The sequence below is a fragment of the Talpa occidentalis genome, unplaced genomic scaffold (assembly GCF_014898055.3).
Source record: "Talpa occidentalis isolate TD23 unplaced genomic scaffold, MPIMG_talOcc4v2.1 talOcc4.5, whole genome shotgun sequence".
NCBI lineage: Eukaryota > Metazoa > Chordata > Mammalia > Eulipotyphla > Talpidae > Talpa > Talpa occidentalis.
In genome coordinates, this window is record NW_023604861.1 from 47,961,455 (window position 1) to 47,973,004 (window position 11,550).

Consider the following 11,550-nt stretch of genomic DNA (forward strand, 5'->3'; position numbering starts at 1 on the left):
GAAACCCTTGCTTCAGACACTCAACAACACATTAGCAGGGAGAGCAGGAAGACGGTTCTCTACCAGACTGCACACAGCCACAACTAAGTTTTCTTCCTTTTCCTCCATTCCCTCTCTCTTGCCCATTTCCACAAACTTCAGAACATCACAATTAGAGAATTACAGTATAAATTAAAAAAAAAAAGAACTAGACATAGCTGAAAATCAAAGTGCTGACAGAGAGGAAAGACTTGAGGTCCTTACCTTCAGTGTAATGTAATACATATATATATATCACACGCTGTCAAGGCACCATTCAAATGTAAAGGCAATAGACATCTTCAGACAATATCATAAATCTTCTTAAAAGTTATTTTACAATAAAAACTTGCCAACTGATAGAAGAATCATGATTTAAAGACAAACAACAAAAACCATCAGGAGCAATGGATCTAAGATGGTGACCGTGGAACCGGAAACCACCCCGACTCCTAATACAGAAGAAGAAAGAACAGAATCTAATCAGGAGGTTGCTAATCCAGAACATTGCATAAAACATCCTTTAATGAACAGATGGGAACTCTGGTTTTTTGAGAATGATAAAAGCAAAACTTGGCAAGCAAACTGTCGACTGATCTCTAAGTTTGATAGTGTTCAAGACTTCTGGAATCTGTGCAACCATATCCAATCCAGTCACCTAGTAATTTAATACCTGGCTGTGACTACTCGCTTTTTAAGGATGATATGTGAGAAGATGAAAAAAAAAAAACCAGACGGGGAGAATGATGGCTAATGGCATTGAAAAAACAGCAGAAAGAAAGTGACCTCGATTGCTTTTGGCCAGAGGCAAATAATGTCTACAGTGATGGTGTGTGTGGAGTGGCTGTTAACATTAGAGCAAAAGGGGATAAGACAGTGTGGGTTACTGAGTGCGAAAACAGGGAGGCTCTCAAGCACATCAGGAGGGTGTACAAGGAAAGGTCAGGACTTCCTCCAGAGATAGTGATTGGTTATCAGTCTCCCGCAGACACAGCTACTAAGATTGGCTCTGCACTAACAAGAGCTTTGTTATTTAAAACACACCTGATTATTCTCATGAGAGGCTGAGTCAAGCAATGGAGATTGGGGTGCTGAATCAAAGCTTCTTCAAAAGCAGAGTGAACTGCATTTAAATTTGATTTCCATCAAAATGTTGCTAAGATGTAAGAAAAGTCTCATATACCTTTGTTTTGTAGTTCTGGTTCATATATCTATTCTAAATTTTGGCTAGATTGTGCACTAGCCGGATCAAAGAATTATAGCACGCAGGGTCCCCAGAATCCCTAAATGTGTTCCTGGCCCACTTTGTCAAAGCTTAGCGGAATTACCATTACAAACACATTTTACCCACTCACAATATTCAAAAAGAACTTGCGCTTGTACACCTTACAGGGAAAAATTTCTATTTATGTTCCACTGTGTGTGGAAGCATATTTTGCTGTTTTGAAAGACTATGATACATTCAGGTTTCTAGCAATTTTCTTTGTTTCTTTTTGTAGCACTGTCTTTGATGTACTCTTGCTGATGGCTGCTAGATTTTGTTTTCCTACTTGATAACATTAGTGGCACTGATTTTAGTTTTCTTTTTTTTTTTTTTTTTGCTTCTTTCTTCAATGTAACATTGAAGGATCTGGGAATATGACAAAGGTGGAACAAACATTAATTTTGTACATTCTTTGGTAAATTTTTGTTGTTTTGTAACTACAAGCTTTGCTGCAAATTTATGCATTTCATTCAAATCAGTAATCTATGTTTGTGTGTGTGATTTCCTAAACATAATTGTGTGTATAGGGAAATGTAACATCATAATTGTGTTCCTAATTAGAATTGGTGTGTTTGGTTTTGTATCTTTGTGTTGTATTTTAACACTTTGTATTACTTAAGTTATTTTGCTTTGGTCAAAAAAATGGCTGAAGTAGAACACTGGTCCCATTCATACTAACACAGTGTACAAAACTGTAAACAAAATGTGTACAGTGAATTGTCTTTTAGACAACAAGATTTGTCTTTTCATTTCTCCATCTCTGTAGAAAGAATTTTTACCTGTTGCAGAGCAGTATCTATTGTGTCTATTCTGTATTATCTTTCCTGTGAACAGTGATTAGAGCACTAGTTTGATTGTTAGATATATTACAAGTTTTAATATATTGAATACATAATAAAGGTATGAAATTAAAAAAAAACCATCAGCTATAGGGAAGCACTGATAAAAGGCTGACAAGTGAATATGGAATAGCATGTGAAAATGAAATAATTATGAGAACATAAATAAGAGAGTATATGATAGAAATCTTGAAAATATTAAAGTAATGATATAACCTATAATATTCAGAAAGGCTCAAATAGGGAAATATTAACATTTTCATCTTTCATAGAAAGGAATTCATTAGTATTTCCCAATTTGATGTGTAAAGCTATGAAAATAAACATAACTCCAGCTTATTCTATTTTTTTCATAATTATTCTTTCTCTAATCCCAAAGGATTCTTTAGGAAACAATCACAACCCAAGTGAAGAAACTTTTTTTTTCTTTACCCTATTTTTATTTATTTATTTATTTATTTATTTATTTTTATATTCCCCATACAATTGCAACCCTGATTTTGACCCCAATCCCTCCTCCCCCGCCCCAAAGAGTGTCTCTGGTTCATAGTTGTTTGTTGATTTTGATTTTTTTCTTTCTCATAGTTATTTTTTTTCCTGGTCCATATTTAGGTTTTCTAGATTCCTGTTATGAGTGAGACCATCCAGTATTTTCTTTTTCTTTCTGGCTTATTTGGCTGAGCATGATCTTCCAGCTCCATCCATGTTGCTGCAAATTGCATGTGTTTATCTTTTTTTGATTGCTGAGTAATATTCCATGGTGTATATGTACCACATCTCCAAGTAAAGAAACTTTCATGTGACAGTGATTCCTTTTGTTTCACTTTCATTTTTTTTGTAAAATTCAACTAAAATTAAGTACCTAAAATATTAAAAACAGCTTCTATTTTATGAGGTCGTTTTTGTAAAAGCAATTTTGTTTTTTTTTTTTTGCCCTCTGTACTCTCCACATGAACAGAGAGTATTGAGATTGTGTTCTTATTTATGTGATGGGTTTGGGGTAATACAGAACACTTTTATCTTTTTGTGTGTAGAACTGTTGAATCTTTACAATAAGAATTTTTTAAAGTAAAAACCATAAAGTAATTTATAATTTATTACAATAGAAAGGCTGGAGGGAAATAAGCCAAGATCACAGCCTGGGGTTCATTCTGGGTGATGCAAAAGCGGATGATCTTAGTTGTGCAACTGTCTTCGGAAAAGGTCCAGACTTCAAAGACACTGGCAGGCCTTCCAAGTCTTCTCCTGTCCAATGCACCCTCCTTTCTTTTCCAGCCTCAACTTTCTTAATTCCTCCTCTTCGAAAACATGTATTCAAAGCTCTCCTCATGTTGAGCTACTCATAATTTCCTGGCCAGTTTCCCCCTCATTTCTAGGCCATTGTATTTCTATTTGCTCTTCTTACACCACCTTCCCGCCTCCTTTCTCTGACCCTCCTATTGCAGCAAATATCTTCTTCTTTTTTTTTTTTTAATGTCATATTTAATTGTGGTACAATGCAAGTGTGCCTCCACGGTGTAGTTCCAGTCCAGCAACTGGGAGCCCTTCCCTCTCCTCACGAGCTCCATCCTAGGGTCGCTCCTGACCTCTGGGTACTCCGAGCAGAGTCTAGTCCAAGGGCAGGAACAAAGTAGATGTTCCAGTTTGAAGACTACCGTGTGGAAACATCTCTCTCTCACTGCAGGGTAGGTCAGTCCTTCTGTTTTACTAGGACCTTCAGCTGGCAGGACGCACCCATCCAGAGGGAGTGCCGTCGGCTCGACTCCTTCTATCTTAAATGTTAACCTCATCCAAACCCACCCTCGCGTCCAGAATGATACCTGGGCACCCCACTGTCAGTCAACCTGACACATAAAATTAGCCATCACCCAGAGTTTCCCAAGCCAGACATGTGCCCAGGTGTCTGATTCAACAGGAGGTTGGGGTCGGAACTGCTCTTAAAGGGAAACTAGCCGACACCCTGGCAGGTGGACCAGGCTGCTCTCAGAAATACAGCTCCTCAGGCTGCACGTGCTGCCGGGCGTGCAGGCCTCCACCAGCCACCACGCTTGGGCCCTGGCGCTGAGGACAACGGATCAGGAAAGCTCAGCTACATTAATATTGCCCTCGAGCAATATTAATGCCTTGAAATCTTATTTAGGAAACTATATCCTCAAATGGAGTTAAGCAACACTGGAGAACAACAAGAATAAAGTTAATTGTGGAATTAAGGAGCCCAGGCTGGGTGGAAATGTTTCCTTCCAGAACATTTCCCTGTGACTGGTTCTTGGCAACAGGATGCAGAGCACCTGCGTTGAGAGGATTCATTTACTTGTGCCCCAGAGAAAGAAGACTATAAATGACAAAACTAGTACTTTGCGTTGATGAGAAGTGTTATATTTCTGTTTTAAAATTAAAGAAAAGGAAGAAAAGTAGGCAGGAGAAGTATAGAGTTCCACGCTTTCTTCTAGATGTTTGAAGCATTAATAACATCTTCTTTGAAAAGGGCAAAAGATAATGATCAGGCAGAGAATGAGGTAAACTATGGTTCAAATAAACAAATAAGTTGCAATTAAAGAGAGGGAGCTGCATCTAAAGCCCAAGGAATAGCTGTGGTTTACATGATTGAAGAAGTATATGAATAAAATAAAGTTTGAAGGATGTGGGGGAAATTATTAGGATAAATCCTTCTCACCTGGGAGGCAGGTCTTTATGAAAAGATCCCTGGACCTAGGGCAGTCCCTGGCGGGGATTAACCCTGACGGTGTGGCAGTGCTAAGCACTCCAGGATTTGTGACATCGCTTCATCTCCAGCCAACTGCAACGTGGAGCCCATCTACCTCACCTCTACCTCATTTTATAAGGGAGGGGAGTCTATACAACTTGCCCAGTTTACCTGGTTTGTTGGTTGGTTATTGAGTCAGGATTCAAAGTACCTAAGAATATAATTCAGGTTCTTTGTACAATGTCCCACTGTCTTCTGAGAAGCAATAAGAAAGATGTGGCATCTAATTTTATTTTCATAAATATCAAGAATGCAAAATAGTCCTATGGTAGTGGAATAATGGCTCCCCAAAGATGTCTACACCCTAATTCATGGAACGTTGAGCATGTTCTGTTACACAGCAAAGAGAAGGTTGCAATGGAATTAAAATGGTTAAAAAATGACCTAAAAATAGGGAGCTTCTCCTACTTATGTGGGGGAGATCACAAAGTAATCATAGGAATCTCTAAAAATGGGAGAGAAGAATAGTTCAGAGTGATGCAATCCAAGGACTCACCCTGGCATTTCTGCCTTTGAAGGTGGAGGCAACACTTATGAATCAAAGAATGCAAGAAGACCCCAGAAATTGAGAAAGACAGGAAAACCACAGGGATACCTTCTGAGAAATGCAGTATTGGATGCTTTCACTGCTATGCTAACATCATAGAGTGTACTTACACAAATCGACACAGGGCAGCCTGCGCTCACCTGCTATAGCATATTGGGGCAGCCACAGAGCTGGCACATGACCTTCCATGGGTAACTATTAAGATAATTCTGGCAACAGAATAAAAGTACTCAATCCAAAAATAAAAGCAGAAGAAGAAAGAGGAGGAAGGGGAAAGGACTGATATGATACACTGAAAACAATGTCAAGAATTTAAATCAGTGAATTCTGTAAATATAAATAGTATCAGCACTTTAACAGAGGCAATCAGACTAGATTAAGAACAATAAAAACCGAGTAGATGGAGAATATATGAAACAAACTTTGAAAATAAAGACAAAAATAGGTTAAAAAATAAAAGGATGGAGAAAAACACACTGTGCAAGCTCCAATTAAAAGAAAACTGGAATGTGATATAGTAGTATTAGAAAAGAAAGCTAAGTGAAATCAATCAAACAGAAAGACAGAACTTGAGGAGCTCACTGATATGTGAAATCTTAAAAAACAAAACAAATTATCAGAAAAAGAGATCAGTTTTGTGGTTACCAGGGATGGGGAATTGGAGGAAGGAGGTCAAAAGGTACAAATGTCCACGTCTAAGATCAGTGTGGGGGTGTCACTGCGGAATGACCACTATAATCAACATTACTATTCGGTATCTGTGAAAGATGTTAAGAACAAAAATTTTAAGTGTTATCATCACAAGGAAAAAAATCCTTCCTTTTCACTCTTTTATCTATATGAAACAATGGCTATAAACTGAACCTATCGTAATCAGTTAACAACATCTGTAAGTTCACACTTATAGCTGAAACTTACATAGTGCTGGACATCAGGTATATTTCAATAAAACTGGGGAGAGACTATTCCTTTATCTGAAAGGTGCACATACACACATATACACATGAAAAGAAAAATAGAATTTAGGTCAAGTAATACCAGCAATGAAGAGGGACATTTTGTAATGATGAAAGGACCAGAAAACTAGAGCAATCCTGAATGTGCATCTACTTCAACACACAGCTTCAAACACATGAAGCAAAAACTGACAGAACAAAAGGAATTTGGACAAATCCTGATTTATAGCTGGAGATATCAGCAATTCTCTCTGTAAATGAAAAAAGCAAGCAAAATCAGTAGTACCTGGAAAAAGCCCTATCAATAACTTTAACCTCTCCCGTTTTTCTTGATTTATAAATTGAAATTTAAAGAGTATTTCCCCCAAGAACAGCAACATATACATTCTAGTGAAGAGCACAGGGAATTTTCACCAGGATAAACTGTAAGTTTCAATTATATGTACATTTCTATAATTCAAGTTGAATATATTTAAAGGAAATGCAGTTGTAACAGAGAATGTTTTCAGTATCCAATGGAATTAAATTAGAAATCTACAACCAAAAGATATGTAAAAAATCCCTACTTGGAAAGAAACCAAATATTACTAAATAACATAGCTAGAAATCACAAAGAAAATTAAATTGATAACAATGAAAACACATCATACCAAAGATTATAAGATGCAGCTTAAGTAGTACATAGAGGGAAATTTATATGTAAAATACTTAAATTGAAAGGGAAAAATCACTCTAGGCTTCTACCTTAAGAAGCTAGAAAAAAAGAAAAGCATACATATAAAAACCACACAAAAAGTAGAAGGAAAAAGATAATAAAAGTGAGTGGAAATTAATGAAATAGAAAATGAATTACCAACAGAAAAAAAGGAATGCAACAAAATACTGGCACTTGGAGAGCAATGAAAGCAATTACCTCTAGCAATACTAAATTAATAAAGGGGGGGGAGAGAGAGGAGTTATAAATCACTTGTACAAGGAATGGAAAAAGTTGATATTACTATTAAGAATTTTATTATCATAAATTTGACCAATTGGATGTAATGGACAGATTTCTTGAAAGACACTTGTAGAACCAAAAATGACATATGTCAAACTAAAAACTGTTAAAGGCACTTTGATTGCTGTGGTGGTGACAAGAGTGTAAACATTTGTTAAAATACATTCAATTATACACTACAACAGGGGTTTTTTATTGCAGGTAAATTTTATCTGAATAAAACAGAGTTGAAGGGTGAAGTAGATGGCAACTGAAATGCAAGTGGAGAGTTTTAATTGTGTTTATTTTTAAATGGGAGGAAGGACATGGTTGTAAGCTAATGAAATGAGCCAACAGAAAGGAAAATGGTGATGGCACCTAAGAATTAGAGCTGAAGGATGTGTGAGCAGGTTGGAGAGCTAATGGGCATTTTCAGGCGTTGGCCTTGGGCGTATCTAACAAGAGAGGAGGCAGAACAACTTTCCAAATTCTGGTAGTTTGTATATATGGTGGGGGAAAGAGGAGGAATGGATTTTCTCTGCTTTTGTAGAAATAAAAAGCAAGGTTGCAAGAAGAGGTGTTGGGAGTTTAGACATGTGGTTCAGCTGCCATGGTGTGAATCTATGAGCAAATGGACTAGGAGGGGAGCTCTCGAAATGAGTAGCCATGCATTTAAAATTAGACCATCGCTACTCATTTTGAGAGCTCTCCTCTGGCCCAGTTCTTGTATACACAAATAAATAAATCTTAAAAAAAAATTTAAAATTAGAGGGCCTCCCCTGGTGGTGCAGTGGTTGAGCGCTGGGCTGCGAAGCTGCCCGCAGCCTCTACAACACCGGTTCGATCCCCGGCCGCCCGCGAGGGTCCCACATGGCGCGCAGACCTCTCCTGCCACCTGCTGCTCCCCTCAGCAGTGTTTTTCATAGCTCTGCCTGTTCTGTTCCCTGCTATGGCTCTGGTGAATTCTCTCACCCTCCCATGTTTCTGACTGTATAAATAAATAAATAAATCTTTAAAAAAAAAAAAAAAAAGAAAGAAAAAAAAATTAAAATTAGACCAGCACCGAATCTGTGTCCTGCCCTAATCACCAATGTGATGGTATTTGCAGGTGGGGATTTGAGAGATAAGTAGGCCATGAGGGCAGAGATCTTATTAATGGGATTAGTACTCTTGACCAAGAAACCCCAAGAGCCCCCTGGCCCATCCTGCCATGTGAGGACACAAGGAGAAAACTGTGGCCTATGCACTAGACTGGAACCCTGACTTTCAGCCTCCAGAACTGTGAGAAATATGTGGCTATAGTTTTGAGGTCTCCCTGTCTATGATATTTAAAATATAGCAGCCGGAAAGGACTAAGACAACCAATTAGCAAAGCTTGTGTTTTCCTTTGGCTCCAAAAATACAAGTGCAGAGTCAGTGAAGAGTTTAATTTAATCAGGCAGAGGTTTTGTCAAGCAAAGCAGGAGACAGACAAGGGAGCTGAGAGTATGTGTAAAAGGGTGTTAAGAAGGACCCCTGATTTTCACCATGTAGTGGGGAAGTAAATGCATGAGAAGCACAGCACAGTTAAAAGACAGAATTAGAGGACCGGCAAGGTCACTACTGATGGTGCTGGGTGTCGATGGAGCGAGCTGCAGAGGAAGAGGCTGGAAATTGAGATTACAGCAGGGGGTGGGGGGCAACTCTTACTGGCTGGCCATGAAAGTTCTAGAGTGTGAGATGGAACTGAACAGTTGATGCAGCAGGAGGAAATGAGAGGCTCCTCATTGTGGATTTTGAAATCATTTTGAAATCAGTAATTAAGAATAGAAGTAGGAGGAAGAGAATGAGTAGCAGTGAACCAAGAGCTAAAAGGGAAGGACTGAGGAGTAGGCTGGGATCAGTCTGCCAAGATCCTGGAGACAAGAGCAGGCTAGTGGGCATTTCTCTCTGATGACATGGCATTCAGACCAGACCTTCAGGAGCAAGGGGAATGGGGATGTAGTTGTAAAAAGTGCCAAAGTCTTTTAAGAGACTCTGTATACAACTAGGCTGGACCCTGTGAATTTATCACCACCTTAAAGACAAAAATGAAGAATTCCCCTAGGTGGGAGACTAAAGTGATATGCCAGTTAAATGAAATGCAGGACATATGGGGGCCAGAAACAGCTTCATTGGTATTATTAAGACAATAGGACAATAGTGGACATTTCAATGTTGACTACATTTTTTTTTAAAGATTTATTTATTTATTTATTTATTCATATAAGCACTGGGTACAGTCAGAAGCGTGGGAGGGTAAGAGAATTCACCAAAGCCAGAGTGGGGAAAAGAACAGGCAGAGTAACGAAATACACTGTTGAGGGGAGCAGCCAGCGAGACAGGAGAGGCCTGCCCTGCCATGTGGGACCCTCGGCCGGCCGGCCGGGATCGAACCAGCGCTGCAGATGCTGGGATCAAACCAGCGCTGCAGAGGCTGGGATAACTTCACAGTGCGGCACTCAACCGCCTGAGCCCCCAGGGAGGCCCTCCCTTGTGTTCTTGATATTCAAGTGGTTCTTCTGTCCCTGTTCTACAAAAGGTAAAACTGGTCTAAGCCACAAGTGTTCTATTTAATTTGGCTGATGTGAGGGGCTCAGGTGCCAGTATTAAAGTGAAAAATAAAAATAAAACTCCCTAGGTGATTGTAGTGTGTAGCCAGAGATGAGAAACCACAGTGTGTCCCTTGGCTTTGGACTGTTTGTTTTGAATACAGCAAACATGAACTTTTAATTTTCTGCCAACTCCAGCTCATTCCAAGACTTTTTTTTTATTTTTATTTTATATATTTTATGTATTTTTTACATCATTGTTCATTTTTAAACCATGTTTGTGTTCCCCCTCCCCAGGTGTCATCCCCATAGTTTCCTTCCCCAAGGCACCTGTGCACCATCACCTCAGTCCCCTGTGCGCCTCCCTCCCTCCCTCTGATCCCTCTCCCTCCTCCCCTGCAGTATGTCTCTGATTTATGATTATCTGGTTTTTTTTTTTTTTTTAACCCTGATGTCTTATTTGGTTACATTATTCTCAGTGGACTTTGGTACCATTCTCACCTTTGATCTTTATATCCAAACACTCATTTTCTGCTCACACCTTTTAAAATGAAATTGGCAAGGCTGACTTGTAGCTACAATGGTCTTTATAGATGCCCCCGCCCCCTTTTTTTTTATTTGGGTAAGTTGTGACTATAGGCAGATTTATTTTTGAGAGATCTGAACACAAAGTCCTATTTTTTTCTCTTTGTATGCTATTTTCATAAAGTTTGGGGTACATGTTGATGTCCAGCACTCCTATCTATGTACCACTTGGGATCCTTCTGAATTGATGTAGGGAAAATCGCCAATGAATGTATCAGATTGCAGATCCATCAAGTCTAGAGAAGGCGGCTTCACACTGGGCAAATTCTGCAGCTCTGCCACGTCTTTCTCTGAAAGACATTAAAAGCGTTGTGGCCTTGCGCTCAGGCATCTCTCCTCAGGATTAAAAGGAAGTGGTAGCAGTTTCAATCATCCGTATCTGGACAAAACAGTGTCCAGAGTAATAAAAAAATAGTTCCATCTAAGGTCCCCTTGGAAAGTGAAAACTTTTCCAAGACACTCACCATCAGCATGGACCTGCGGGGCTGGCACAGGGCCACATTTCCCAAAGTGCCCTGGGCTAGGGGGCGGCAGAGCCTCTCTCCTCCCCTCTTAAAAAACCACCACCAACAGAGCTTAGCAATGAAGAATATGGAGAAGCAAGCACAAGGGTCTGCCATATTTAGTTTTATCATCACAGAAAAGTCAGAGCGCACAAGTCTGCAGTCCTAACATTTCCACTAGGATTATTCTTTCCCCCTCGGTCAAAATTAATCCGAAAGTGTCACTTTTGGTACTTCTCTTAGCAAATAGGCCCCCAAAATGTTCTACTTCAGCACTGCAGTATTTTGTCCCAGTGTTTTCCTGATGATTTCACAAATCCGTAGCCTGAATCTAAGAAACATACAGTGTCATCTCACCATCTCATTTGTCCCTATTTTTCATTATGCAGAGTCTTCACTCTTTGAAGTAGCTTGTATGTGTCTCTCTCACGGTGCTGTTCTCTCGCCCTTGTTAGAACTTTTGAACTTTTACTTTTGTAATTTAGTCAACAAACACAGTCCCAAATTTTGACAGATTTATGTCCTTGT

The 11,550-nt window shown here is 39.2% G+C and overlaps 1 pseudogene; it reads left to right on the top strand.

Annotated features, from left to right (window-relative positions):
* Positions 1 to 434: 434 nt before the first annotated feature.
* On the top strand, positions 435 to 1,086 carry LOC119258521 (eukaryotic translation initiation factor 4E-like; annotated as a pseudogene).
* The last annotated feature ends 10,464 nt before the right edge of the window (positions 1,087 to 11,550 follow it).